Source organism: Odocoileus virginianus, chromosome 1, assembly GCF_023699985.2.
Source record: "Odocoileus virginianus isolate 20LAN1187 ecotype Illinois chromosome 1, Ovbor_1.2, whole genome shotgun sequence".
NCBI classification, from domain to species: domain Eukaryota; kingdom Metazoa; phylum Chordata; class Mammalia; order Artiodactyla; family Cervidae; genus Odocoileus; species Odocoileus virginianus.
The window spans coordinates 53705157-53721001 of NC_069674.1; positions in this window are offsets into that span (position 1 = coordinate 53705157).

The window sequence follows — 15845 nt, forward strand, 5'->3', positions numbered from 1 at the left end:
GAAATACTGCTCTGTTCTTATGTCCTGGGCCTAAAGAGTCAATTTTTCTTAAAATTCCTCTTTGCTCCAAGCAGTTCTCAATCCCTTGATCCCATATTCATGCCAATGGTTTGCTGAGCAAGGCTTTTTCACAGAGAGAATTGAAAAGGGAAGCAACAGTCAAGACTCAACTCAAATTATCATATATTTTGAGTGAAAAAGTTCAAAAAAAGAATTCTTAATTTGAGATACATCATGATAGTTTCATGAATAAATTAAATAAAACATAGCTTGGAGAATGATAACCAAACTGATAATAATTTATGTTTCAAATCGGTGATTATGGCATCCCACCCCAACAGCTATTTAAATATTAGCTCTTGTCCTACAGTTTCATTCCCTGCCCTCCTCTGATTTTGGGTTGATGTTGTCTTGATTTGAAATTTCCTTACCTTCTTTATTTGGTTTATTTGATGAGATTTGGTGAGATGAGGACATATTTTAAAATAAATGTCTGCAATAATATTTGGGTAACTTTTGAATTTTATGATCATATGCCTCTACTGGAATTTTGTAATTAAGATACTTGTAAGGAGGATTACACCAAGCAAAGTTTGCATGGAGCCAAGTCCTGTCAAGTAGGACAGCCAAGTCCTGTCATACTCCTGTCATCTATTTATAGGAGAGAATGTGGTTTATAATGATCATCCTGAGACTTATCCTAAAGTCTCAGAGGGCAACTGAAAATCACAGACTATCAATATACTTTTGAGAGACTTTATTTTGGGGGGCTCCAAAATCACTGCAGATGGTGATGGCAGCCATGAAATTAAAAGATGCTTGCTCCTTGGAAGGAAAGTTATGACCAACCTAGATAGCATATTCAAAAGCAGAGACATTACTTTGCCAACAAAGGTCCGTCCAGTCAAGGCTATGGTTTTTCCAGTGGTCATGTATGAATGTAAGAGTTGGACTATAAAGAAAGCTGAGCACAGAAGAATTGATGCTTTTGAACTGTGGTGTTGGAGAAGACTCCTGAGAGTCCCTTGGACTGCAAGGAGATCCAACCAGTCAATCCTAAATATTAATTGGTCCTGAATATTCATTGGAAGGACTGATCCTGTAGCTGAAACTCCAATATGTTGGCCACCTGATGCGAAGAACTGACTCATTTGAAAAGACCCTGATGCTGGGAAAGATTGAGGGTGGGAGGAGAGAAAGGGATGGCAGAGAATGAGACGGTTGCATGGCATCACCGACTGGATGGACATGAGTTTGAGCAAGCACCAGGAGTTGGTGATGGACTGGGAAGCCTGGCATGCTGCAGTCCATGGGGTCACAGAGTCAGACACGACTGAGCTACTTAACTGAATATACTCTGGTGTCATGATAAGTGTTCATTCATTCATCCAGCACTTTTGAGTACTAACTCTAGGCCAGTACCAACACGTCTTTGACCTGCTATCAACCAACTAACAAGTATTCAGACACATAAACTCTAAAAGAGATATTTGTATGAAGTACTGTCTGTGTCAACAATGCTTCTTCAGAGGAAGGGAACTTCAGGCCAGCCCTTGAAAGAGAAGAAAAGACCAAAGAAAATTCATGCAAGGGGAATGTGCAAAGTCATGGAGGTACAGTAAAGAGGTAAGAGGCTATAGGACACTTAGAGATTATGGTAGCTGGCTTCTAATTTGGCTTCCAATGATCCTCATCTCTGATATTCACACCCTCGTATAGTCCCCTTCCACATCTAGGCAAAGCTAGTAGTGTACTGTAGAAGTGTGTTATGTGACCAGTACAATTAGTGATGAAAGACGTTGTATCTTCCACCTTGGTCTTTGGATTGCCCACTCTAGAAGTCAGCTGCCCTATTTTAAGTACCTTACAGAAAGACCCTAAAGGGAGGAAATAAGGCCTCCCACCAACACCCTTGCCAGTCCTGAGAATGGCACATGCTGGAGGATTTACAATCTCCAGTCCAAGTCAAGGCTTCACAGACTGTAGTGCCAGTGAACCTCTAACTAAAAATTTAAAAGAAATGCTGTGCCAGTATTCCAAATCCAAGTTTCTCTGCATGTCATGACACATAGGAAGCATAAGATAGTAAATAATTGTTGTTGTTTTAAGCCACTAAGCTTGAGATGATTTGTTGAACATCCATGGATAAGTGATACAAAACATTTCAGTGGTTTTTAGTTCTACCAGTGGGACATGGCCTTCTTGTCTGTCCTGGGGGAAGATGTTTCCAGGACTCAAGAGAGCTCTAGTTCCATGATGAATGGAGTCTTAGAGAGGGAGTAGGTGGATTTTACTTCTCCCACAATCTCCATTTGCACCACTACACAAGCCACTCAGAATCAACATAAAATCTACATATAGTAAAGTGGTGGGAACTTGACTTCAAACATAACAAACTCCCTGGTCTCCTTTGAAAGGTCAGTTTGTGGTTTTTCTACCAGCCTCTCCTACTCCATGCATTTCCCTCCTTCGGGAAAATGAGTTCGCCATTTCACAGTATGGAATCCCTGCTTTCGTTACTTGAGAAATTCTTTGCCAAGGGCCTGCTCGAAAGTTGTCTCCTTAATAAAAGTGTCACTAATTTTCACCTCTTCCTTAGGCCTTCCACAGACTTTTGTTCATATTTTCATGATGTTTTTTCAAAATTTATTTTAATACATTTTGCTACAGGATTATGTTTTGTAAGTGGGTGGGCTTCAGGCTTTATGTGTAACCCCAACAGTTTACAAGTACCTCAGGACATAGTAGGTCCTTACTTTGTAGAATGGTCATGGAAACTGGGCACGTTAAAATCAACCAGCAGTCTCCTGTCTTTTGAGACTACATTAATTTTTCCTGTATCGAATGTTGCCTCTCACTCTGTCGTTTAGCTCATTTAGTCTCTGAACATGGACTGTTTCACTTCCTCCTCCTTTGCCTGGCAAACTCCTGCATATACTTCAAGATTTGGCTTAGGTACATTCACCAAACTTAGGAAGCCTTCCTTGACCCTTTCAGGCAGTTTTAGAAACTCGTTGTTAGGAATTTCTATAGCTGTCCATGAACACACTGCACAAATTACTGTACATTGTTCTAGATTATCTGTATGGGTTGATGCCTTCTTGAGACTGTGAGCCTCAGTGTGGCAATTTTCAACACACAGTTATGCAACAAGGAAATGTCTATGAAATGAATGAATGGATTTTTGTTCTCTACCACTTGACCCTTATTGTTAAAATTCTAAGCAAATCTGTCCACAAGGAGCACCATTATCTTGAGACAATTTTGTAAAGCTCTGATCCTTAACACCACCCAATTAAAAATCACAAGGAAAGCTGAAGGAAGGAGCAGGATTCCTTATAAAACTCTCTGCCTTGCCTTTTGGCTCCTGCATTAACATTTCTAGGCTTGAATTTAGAATGAGGTAACTAGAATAAATTGTGTTACATGCCACTGCACTCAATTGCAGTTCAGTTATAATTTATGGATCACTTTGGTCATCAAAGACCATTATCATAACCAAATGCCACAGCCTTATTATGGCACCTGCACTCATCCATCTTGTACAAATGGACAGTCAGACACAAGGTGCCTATTGAGAAGGCCATTCCCAAGCTGTGCAGGTTAATGCTGATCTCTGATTAGTCCCAGATTATGTCTCTGGACTGACATTGTAATCTGAGTTCCCCTTTTAGGGGAAAGATGACAATACAAAGTGGTATAGGATTTCATATCTTTTTAACCTCTCAGTTTCTTTTGAGATCCCCCTCACTTTCTTCTAAGACTACAATCATGTCCTCCTCTTTTATCACATTGGTTTTCCCTCTTTCCAAAAATATGGTTGGATATAGATCCCTACTATTCCTTAAATGTTACTGTCATCTTAAAATGGGTCTTTCTCTTCTTTTAAAAAAAAACTACAATTAGCAAAAATGAGACTTTCAAAATCATTTTATCGAGTTATGATTGACGTATAAAGAGCTGTGCTTATTTTTTGCATAAAACTTGATGAATTTGGGGGTAAGTATACACCTGTGAAACCATCATCACCAAGGCCATACATATATTCATCACAAAGATTTCTCCAGCCTCAAAAACAAGATTTATGGACTATCTAATAGCATATGGAGATGTTATATTTATCAAAAATAACATTCACAGAGGGAAAAATCAATTAATTAAGAAATAGAGTCTCTGAGAGTTGTTTGTTCCCTGTAAACATTAACAGATGACTTGGAATTTACATTCTGCAAGTTGATGTTCCTTTCTAGGAATATTTCCCATCTGAAAATCATTTTCTGTTTTGTTTTTAGTTGAAATGTTACAGTCTGGGGCTCTACCCATGAGAATAACTTCTGAATCCCAATAACATATTCCAGGTAACCTTGCCTGGTTGGAAAGATTGGAGGCTAACCTCAGAACAACTCTGGGAAAGGAAGCTCTACTTTACTTGGCATGGTGCTTAGTATCATTGCACTTCCAAAGAACAGGACTGGAACTCTCTCAGCTGCACAGCCTGTCTCTCATGACACCTGCTTCTCACTACACAGCTGCTGACTGCTTCTCTGTCACCCTGCTAACATCTTCTCCCCCTGCTCTTTGTTCTTTTGTGTTATTCATGTACACTTGGAATGGCCATGTCTTCAACACGACATCAGGAATTTGATTACTGTCTACTCCTACTTCTAACTCAGGTTCAAAACTGCCAAATTCCAAATTCCCAAGGATGGAAACTCAACAGCCCAGCCTATCTTTCTGAGCCAGATTTCATAAGGAGTTTGTCACTGGCCAGCCTGTCCATGATTCTCTTTGAGTAAGATGTGCAGCCTTGTTCCAATCACCTGTGACTTTAATGAGGGTCATATAATATAAACATGACCTGTTTAAGCAGAGGGTCTGAAGATGGCAAAGTGCATTACAACAGAGGTGTCTGAAGCATACATTTATATTTAGCATTTGTTTTAGGCCTGAAAACAATATTTGCTTGGGCCCATATAGTTTTTCTACATGGGAAAAAAGGACAGTCATCACTTTTTATGAGTGATCCTTCAACCAAGTGGTCTCAAGAGACTACCTCAGAAAAAAAAACAGAACTGGAACCAGTGCTAACTTCTTACAATCCCAACAACTTACTTGAAAGTGACAGAAGGGCACTTCAAATTACTTTAGCCAAATTAACATAAATATGAACACCTGTAAGCTCACAGACCACCTAATTGGTCTATCCACAGGTACATGAGATGTCCTAGAAGCCGGACGGTGCACATGGGTGAACAGCGCCACATGGATATGAAGTGAGACAAGAGAATACTGACTTGACACAGTCTGTTATCGCAATGCAGTCTCAACACGTGCTTTACTTTTTCTTTTTGTCTTGCCTTCTGACAATACTTTGTTTCTCATAGACTCCAAGGATTAATGAATGTGTAGAAGAAACAACACACAAAAACTCATAATACAAAGTATTTATTATCAATAGACAACACATACATTAATAATCAACAAAAATTCAACAATGGTACAATTTCCAAACAGTGTTTGTGATTCATGCTATCTTCTTTATCTCAGAGTTATACATCACTAATTCATTCAAAGGATACATTGTGAGTGCAGCTGTTTGACAGCAGCTGTGTGGCAGTGGTGGTGAACAAGGCAGTTAAGATCTTTTATGGATTTCTATCCTGGCCCCTCTTCCCTTTATTGCTTATTTATCCACACATCTATCCCATCTATCCCATTCTACTTGAAACAGAAAAAAATGGAGTTTAAGTGGACTACTTGAAATCAAGCTCTTCTGACTTTGAGCCCAAGGCTATTTAAAGGGTGTAGCCCCACAAACCCCCAGCATCAGGATTATCTGGGATATCATGGGAGATGCAAAGCATTGGGTTTATTAAATCAGGAAACAGTGACAGATTTTATTTCCTTGGGCTCCAAAATCACTGCTGACGGTGACATGAAATTAAAAGATGCTTGCTTTTTGGAAGAAAAGCTATGAAAAAATTAGACAGTATATTCAAATGCAGAGACATCACTTTTCTGACACAGGTACATATAGTAAAAGCTACAGTTTTTCCAGTAGTCATGTATGGCTGTGAGAGTTGGACCATAAAGAGAGCCAAAGAATTGATGCTTTCGAACTGTGGTGCAGGAAAAGACTCTAGAGAGTCCCTTGGACAGAAGGGAGATTGAACTAGTCAATCCTGAAGGAAATCAACCCTGAATATTCATTGGAAGGATTGATGCTGAAGCTCCAATACTTTGGCCGCCTATTTGGAAGAGCCGACTCATTGGAAAAAACCCTGATGCTGGGAAAGATTGAAGGCAGGAGGAGAAAGGGGATGACAGAGGATGAGATGGTTGGATTGCATCATTGATTCAATGGATATAAATTTGAGAAAACTCCAGGAGATAGTGAAGGACAGGGAAGCCTGGCATGCTGCAGTCCATGGGGTCGCAAAGAGTCAGACACAACTGGAAGACTGAACAGCAGCAACAACAAATCAGGTTCATCGGGACATGAGAGTTACTGCATCAGACTTGCTGAGGGAGGGATTCAGGCATAGGTTTTTTAAGTTAATTGATTTGGCTGCATAGGGCCTTTGTTGTGACACGTGAGATCTTCATTGCATCATGTGGATCTTTCATTGTGGTGCAGGGGACTCTTTAGTTCTGGCCCGTGGGCTCAGTAATTGCAGCACACCAGCTTAGTTGTTCCATGTGGGATTTCAGTTCCCCAACCAGGGGTAGACCTGGAGTCTTCTGCATTGGTAGGTGGGTTCTTAACTACTGGACCACTAGCAAAGTCCTAGCAGGCACCTGTCTTAAGCAAGCTCTCTAGGTGACTCATGTACCATCAATGTCAGAGAAAAGTTTTAGGCTACTTATTTTTATCTACTGCACATATGCAGGGTATTAGTAAACCTTGCTTTAATTGGACTGATTCACTGTCTCAGATCTTCTCAGAAGAATCTCATTTTAAGAATTTGAACCAGTCTGTTCTGTGCTGTAAAGCATCCCAACACTCCAGTCAATCAGCATCTGCATTGTCCTAAGGCAGTGCTTGTCCCATAGGGGACATTTGGCAATGTCTATAGACATTTTTGATTGTCATGGCTTTGGGGGGCATGATATGACTGGCGACCAGTGGGCCAAAGTCAGGGATGCTGCTAAACATCCAATAATTCACAGGACATCTCCTTAAAGCAAAAATTATCCAGCAGAGAATAGCAATAGTGCTAAGGTTGAAAAACCCTGCCCTAGAGGATCCTTAACAATCAATGACCAAGATGCCTCTTGAAGGCATTTTGACCTGCTTTCTTCCTTCTCCACTCCCCAAATTATTAATTGCCACTTAGAAATGGCAGCATTTCCTTGCCAGGCAGAAAAGTATTCTGAATTTAAACTTGATTCAGAAAAAAAAAAAAAAAACTGCCACTTGACAGCAGAATCACAATATATTACACCACACTCATCCATCGTTGTCCTTCTCATTTTTTTATATTGAATGAACCAACATCACCCTCATTAATATTTTACATAGCTATGCTATACATTTAATAAAAATGCATGCCCTTTAAAAGTCAAAATGTTCCCACTAGGACTTGTATATGATACCATATAATTTTTCTTGAAACAGGGATCTGGCCTGGAGAATGACTTCAATTTGTTTTCCAGACACATGTGACATAAATCACTATTTCACTGACTCTGATCACCAGACCATTGCTGGCCTCCAATAAGTGTTTTCCAGCCTGCAAACCTTTTATCACAGAAAGTTCTTATTTTTGAAAGCTATAAACTGAAATGAAGACCCTTGACAGGCAATGAAACTTACAGCATTCCTTGTTAAAGTTCTAATTTTTACTATATCTTAGTAGTAAAATAAATAATTGAAGAAAGAAAATATAACAGCACCGTCTTAGCTTGGTATCACCCAAAGCAAAAGCTGTGGTGGAGGTTTATGACGAGTAGTTAATTGGAGAATCTGATTGTGAAAAGGAGAAGCAAGAGGCTGGGGAATGAAGCAGGAAAAGAGGGAAACCCAGCTACACCTTAAGGACACTGGTTGGCCACCCGATGGACAACTAGGCACTTCATACCATGAGCCTTTGGGGAACTTTGTGAAATATATCTCATTTTTCATGGGGTAAATGAAAAATCAAACGGGCTCTGTATCAGCCTAGAGGAGTGGGATGGGGAGGGAGATGGAAAGGAGTTTCAAAGGGGAGGTGATAAAAAAATGAACTGTATCTCAAAATCATCAGTCTGGGTAAGAAAGGAGGAGGCAGTTTCCTTTAGCTGCCAGTCTCATAGGTCAACATTGTTGTACAGGATGCCTGCTCCCAGATTTCATTTGTGAATATTTCAGAGATGCCCAAAGACAGGAAGTGTGAAGGGCCTAAAATAAGAAAATATGAAATCACACCTGTCAGAAATTTGTGGAAGACTGTAGAACTTGCCCCTGTAAAGGTAATTACAATGAGAGGTATGGGCAGAGTACTTAGAACTCTTTAATGACATACTTACATTACCCATCCACCTGTAGTGTATAAGATGAATATATAGATGTCTGAGACATGTGCTGTACACCTTATATATATATATCTTATATAGCCCTGTAAGTATTAGGTACCTATGATACACACATACATACATGCACACATATGCTTTTACACATGCAATTTATAAGTATATAAATCAAATAAACATATACTAACATGTTAAATGCTTATATAATATTTTAATAATCATCATAGAGATTTTCAATGTTTTTCTTGTCTAAGCTTAAGGACTTCCCTGATAGCTCAGATGGTAAAGAATCTGCCTGCAGCACAGGAGACAAGGGTTCAATCCCTGGGTCAGGAAGATCCTCGGGAGAAGGAAATGGCAACCCACTCCAGTATTCTTGCCTGGAGACTCCAATGGACAGAGGAGCCCAGCAGGTTAAAGTCCATGGGATCACAGAGAGCTGGACATGACTGAGCGACTACCACAAGCTTACTCATTTTGGCCTCATTTGAAAGGAATTATCATTTGATATCGAATTGCATGGCTACACATCTTATTGGAAGTTCATGATTAATATGCCTTTCCAGTGGATGTTAGTTTCTTATATCCTTTGGATAACATATTTGATACTGACCCTTTCTGCTGTTTTGACTTAGAATTTGACTACTTCTGATTAAATCCTATCTATACAACATAACAGCTGTGTGACCTTGGGCCAGTTATTGAACCTCTGTGTGCATGAGTTTCCTCAGTTATAGAATGGAGACAATGACAACATTTACCGCATACGATTTTTATAGGAACAAATAGTTAAACATGAAAAACCTTTAGGTTGAGTCCTGGCACATAGCAAGAGTTCCTAGTATCTCAGCTATTCATACCGAATAAATGTTAGCTATCATTTTTATACATGCATATCAAAACTGTATGGAAGGAGATGGGAGAAGAGAGAGGATGAAATTAGTTGGCCTAACATTTCTTGGGTCATTTCCTACCAATAAGTAATCTCCAGTGTACTTGTAAACTGAACAAACACTTTAAATTGCATGTCTTTGTTTTGTTTTTAAGCACTTTGCTTATCTGAAGTTTTTTTCAGAGATAAACTTTTAAAGTGTTTTAGAGAGCATTTAGCATGTAATTTGAGAATTGCTGAGTCACACTAGGGAGTTATTGAAGGGAACAGAGCCTTTAAAGTAAAAATCCAAGAAATGTTAAAAGCAAAACATCATGTAAGTAACTCCAGATAAGTTGACTTGGGAGTCATACTTATAATTAGGTGACCAGAGGGTAGGAAAATCCTCAAATAAGACAAATCAGAAACATTCTCTGTACTTTTTTCTAAGTCCTGTGCTAAGACCAGATATATACAAAGCTAGATAGAAGAGTCTGTAACTCAAGAAGCTCATAGCCTAATAACCCTGCTACTTAGCTTTAAAAGTATAAACCAAGTGTATATGAACCAAATGTACAAACATGTTTTAGATATAAAACAAAAAATAAATTAATAAATGTTTTGTCTAAGTGGTCTCAGTAAAAATTCAGCCATTTGGTACAAAGAATATGATTCAAGGAGGACTATATGGGGTTTTAGAATTAATGCTTCAGTGTGTCTTGGTTCCACTATTAGATATAAAGGACAATCTGGGGCCACGTCCAGGCTGTTTTATTCCTGTAGAGAAAGAACAAGAGTCCAACCCCAGTCCTTGAAAATGAGAAGAAAACCTAGAAGGGAACTGGAAAGCAGACTGTAAATGGAAGTGGTAAAGTTCTTCCAACTGAAACACATTCTGTCTAAAGCAAGAAATATCACATTAATTGAGCACCTACTACGTACCAGTTTGCCACCTACTCTGTGCCAGTTCCGTACGTAAGAAATGTCATAATTTCCATTTCCAAAGATCTCTAACATCTCAGAAGTTAAGTTAGCAATCCTCAAGGATTATAAAGATAATAAGAAGCCAAAGCAGAGCTGTAACTCCTGGTCTATCCTGTAATACACACCATTAGATTGCTCTTTTATCTATGTAAATACCAGCTTACCAAGTAAGCAGTTGAAGTATCATTATCATAGCTAACTGGTCAATGACGATGTGAGGTCATCAGCAGTGACTTCGGGTTAGTCATTTTTAAGTCCTGGCAGTGACAGAAAAATGCTCTTGATATTTCAGAGCCATGAGTTTGACAGGGCAGATGAAACAACTGATATCAATTAGAAACACAAATTCAGATTTTCTGGCCAACTTGAAAATAAATTGTATGCATAGACATCCACGAGTTAGAGTGGGAATCATTTATTGAATCAAGTAATTGCCTCTCAATGTCTGCAGCAAGTTAACTACCTAAGGCAAGTGAGACAGAGCACCCTCAAGAGAATTGTATTTGTTTATCCTGTTAAGTAGGCCTTTAATTGTGGTATGTCCCTTTGCCTAATCTCCTTGACATTTAAAGGGTGATGGTCGATTCTATACTTATTATTCATGCTGACAATAAATGAAACAAGGCAAAAAATTGATCTTCTACTGAAGGCCAATTATGTGCGGGAAAACAGAATGGTGAGCACAAGACTCTGTACTGCCTCTGTCCTCTGCTATCTATCAAGCTAAGCCCACGTGGTTTCTTCTTTTCTAGAGGTATTAGGACTGGAGCAGAGATCATGCATCAGTCTCTGGTCCCAGAATCATCACTGCTCTGCAACCTTGGGAAGACTCTTAACCTCTATGATCAAAGTAACCGCATTCGATGTAACTGATATTCGTTTACACACTTTGAGAGTGACTGAAATTTTCGTATACACATTCTTTTACTTAATGTATACATCCTCCACAAATCCTGCCACGCTGGTGATACTACCTCTGCTCTTCAGGTAAAGAAACTACGGTTTAGAGATGGAACCTTTTTTTATCCAGGTTCCAATAAAGAACTGAACTGACCCCCCCAGTTCCACAAACTGCCTACTATAGTATGTTGGTCATGGACCTCTCCTCTTTGGTAAAATTAGAATTTTCTTATTTCAAATTAAAAGCAATCAGATGTTAAGAATGTTCAAATGTAACTTTCTTCTTGGTGAACTTTGCTCTAGGAGCAGCAATCAATTACTTAGATTTAACTCCTCTCCCTTCCTTTCATGCCCAACTTCTGTTAAGACCTTTTGAGTGTCTGCTGTAAACTTTCTTGACTCTTTTCTTCCATTCTCCATCCCACTGCCTAGTTCAGACGTATGCCAAAGCCTTTCCTGGGTCCTAGCCTCCTCCTCACTTCCTTTCAATCTATTCTCTCTGCACTTTTGGCTGTTTGATTTTCATTTTATAGTTCTCTTTGCTGTGAGAAACCCTTGACTCACTCCACTACTCTCCCAGGGTCGGCTCCTATACAGCCCTCATCCCATCTCAACCCAACACCAGCTGTTTTCAGCAGTCAGGCACCCTGGGTTGCTTCACGCCTCCATGCGGTTATTTCTGTCTGGAACCCTACTGTCACCTTACCAAAGAAAGAATTTTCTTTATCCTTGAAAGCTCAGCTACCCCACGACTTTCCTCCCCCTCCCTCTCCTCCTTACTCACACCCACTTCCCCTTTTAGTCAGATCTACTATTCACCCACAATTGTCAATTTTATGAAGATGACAGTGAAGAGTTCCCACAAACTGGCAAACCAGGTAAGTAAAATGATTCTCTGAGAGTTAAACCTTAAAACCAATACATAAAGAATCAAGGCCGAGAAGTGCAAAGTTATCTTTAAGAGACAGAATCGTTTTCAAGCTTTAAAGATTGGGTTACAATACATCTGAAACCTTTAGGGCCAGGTTTGCTTTGGAATTCAGAGGGTTTTTTTTTTTTTTTTGTAGTACAATACAACTACCTTATGTTCTATATATAATGTGTGCATGCTCAGTTGCTCAGTCCTGCCTGACTCTTTGCAACCCCATGGACTGTAGCCCACCAGTCTCCTCTGTCATGGAATTTTCTCATGGAATATTCCAGGCAAGAATACTGGAGTGAGTCGCCATTTCCTTACTCCAGGGGATCTTTCCAACCCAGGGATCAAATCCACATCTATTGCATCTCCTGCATTGGCAGGCAGATTTTTTTACCACTGCACCACCTGGGGAGCCCTTCTATATATAATATTCTCGATGTAATGCATCATGGGAATCATCTGTGTTTGTACAATGAAAGTATGAACCTCACACTAAGAAGCATATATAAAGATTATGAATAGCTTCATGTTATTTCAGGTCATATTTGCCTTCAGTTTACCACTTTTAGTTTTCAGAACTTTGAGGATTTCAGAATTGTGGATAATGGGTTGTGAACCTCTTTAAATAAACAAATTCTCCATCAGGAATGGAAGCAGTCAGCTACAGAGAAGTGAGTCAATAAGTCCACATTCAAGAAGAGGGGATTATACACAGGTGTGAGGACCCAGAAGCTGGACCACAGGGGACCATTTTGGAGGCTGCCTACCCTACAAGGGATTGTGAAGTATTCCGGGATTAGATAAGCCTGAGCTGTTTTCATCTCTAGAGGAAAGGGTCAAGGAGAGAGAGTTGTTTACAGAACCTGGAAGGATAGAGTCATGTGGAGAGGGCAGCCTTGAAAGACACTGTGTCCCTGGGTTAAGGGAACAGACATCTTCTGATGACCCCATGGGTGGAAAGCAGGTGGAATGAATACCCTGACCTCTTTTTTCTCTCCTCTTCCATCTCTGGATGGACCTCTAGACTGGCAGAACCCAATTAGATGCCCTAAAGCAAGAGAGCACATTGATGTAGTTGGTTCAGGTCAAACTGCAAGGACAGAGAGTGAGTCTGGAGGGATAAATAGAAGATAGCAACCAGCACATAATTCTAGTATCTGGAAAATTACCTGTCAGGGACATTTAGGTCCCAGGGAACTTGCATTTGAAAGGTTAATTTGGTACAAGGTATTAGTACCTTTTAATAACCTATAATGGGAAAGAATCTGAAAACGAATACACACACACACACACACACACACACACACACACACATTTACATATATAAAAGAAACTGAATGACTTTGCCATATGCCTAAAACTGACATCAATACTGTAAGTCAACTACAAACTACAGTTCAATAAGAAAAGGTTAACTTGAATTATGATTATTTTTAAAGCATGAGATAGCTTAACAACTGCATTATAAATTTCTGGTCATCAAGAATGGAGTCACATTTACCTCTGAATATTACGTACTAATTTGCTCATGCCAACACAGGTTCTCAAAAATTTCAGTATTTGAGAAGTGGAAGGAACCTCAACAATTACACAGTGAACACACTTTTTATTTTAAGAATGAGAAAATTGCTGAGATGCTAAGTGAATTGCCTAAGACCACACAATGCTAAGCCCACATGTTCCAACACTATCTGTAATTTACTAATTCCTTAATAGTCATGATAATAACTTTGCAAGTATATAACATTTGAAAGTTTACAAAGAGCTTCCACCCACATGATCTCACAATAATCCTGAGTTACTTAGAAGGTAAATGCTATTTCCACTCAGAGAGTGACCAACATAGATGCTATTTTCAACACAACAAAAATGCCATAATAAGCATAGAAAATAATATAGAAGTTTGAAGCTTATTGAATTCAGCCATTCATTCTCATTACATAGAATTATCTCCTCTAATTGGCTATGGCAATTCTCTGAACTACAAAATGAAGGGCTGCTCAATGAGAAACCAATATAGGATCACGCTGTATGAAAATGCTGACAGCAATGCTGTGTTAGTTTCAGATGCACGGCAAAGTAATTCAGTTGTACATATATGTATCTATTCACATATACATTCTTTTCCATATACCTGAAACTAACGCAGCATTGCTAATCAACTATACTCCAATAGAAAATAAAAAAATTTTAAAAAGGAAATGGCAAGAGCAGACTGAAAGAGATCTCAGGGAGTCTTCCAAGGGGAGAAAGGGAATAAAATAGTCCTGCTAAAGGCCTTTCCTTCTGTACCATAGAGTGTTTCCTCATGACATATCTATTGCACTCTCCAGAAAACAAAGCCTATAATCTCTTGGAGGACTCTACACAATGAACATACATACACGCATACAAAAGAAAAAAAAAGCAGTAGGCTGAGGGGCAAAACAGGGTAGAATTTGAAGCCTATAGTATTGTTCTAATTTAATCCACTGCTATTTAACAAACTGCAAAACTCAATAGTTTAAAATAACATCACTTTCTATTATAGCCCACAATTTCACAGGTCAAGAATTCCTGTAGGGCTCTGCTGAGCAATTTTCCTGTTCACGTAGCAATGACTGGAATGATTTAGTGATATTCAGCTGAAGGCTGACCTGGTCTGGAAGACTTAAGAGACTTTATTCACATACCAGCATCTTGATGGGAATGTCTTGAAAGTTTAGCTCACCTCTGCCTCTCTCCCTCCATTTAGCTTCAGGGCCCTCTATGAGATATATCCAGTAGGGTAGCTGGATTTCTTACCTGGCCACTCAAGACTCCCAAAGCCTTAGAAGGCAGTCGCTGGCCTCTGTTTAAGGACCGGCCCAGAACTGGCACAGCACTAGATCAGCTGTGCAGTTTTGGTCCAAGAAGTCACATGTTGACCCCCTTTAAGGAGAAGCCAAACAGACTCCACCAATTGGTGGGAGCAGCCCCAAATTATTTATGACCGTCTTTGGTGGTGGTGGTTTATCACTAAGTCATGTCTGACTCTTGTGACGGCACGGAACATAGCCTGCCAGGCTCCTCTGTCCATGGGATTTCCCAGGCAAGGATACTGGAATGGATTGCCATTTCCTTCTTCAGAGGATCTTCCTGATTCAGGAATTGAATCCTGATCTGCATTGCAGGTGGATTCTTTACTGACTGAGCTATAAGGGAAGCCCATGGCTATCTTTAATCCCATATGATTCTTACCATAAACTGCTCCTATTTTCTCCATTCTTTTCACTGTTATCACTTATTTGATGTTTTTACAGTTATAACCTGAAGAAAATAATGAGGGCACAGGCTGGGGGTAATTTTTATTTCCAGGAACATGCCCCATCAATTGGAGACATAAGTTGAAATAACTGATCTCTCTAGCGTTACTGGTATGTGTGTTGTTTCACCAGCCTGGGTTGTAATGTGATGTAATGTATTCATAGCCTCAAAAATGATGCCCTTAATTCCTCTAACCACCTACTCATATTGCAAATGTTTACAGATTCTTCATCCCAGATATTTTAAGACTCCTTAGGCTTGTTTGTCCATGTCTGTTGCTCACTTCTCTCTGCCACGGAGCTTGGGGCTATCTCATGGGAGTGGCCATTGCTTCTGTCACTCTCCCTGGTTTTGATGTTAGTTCACTTCAATCCA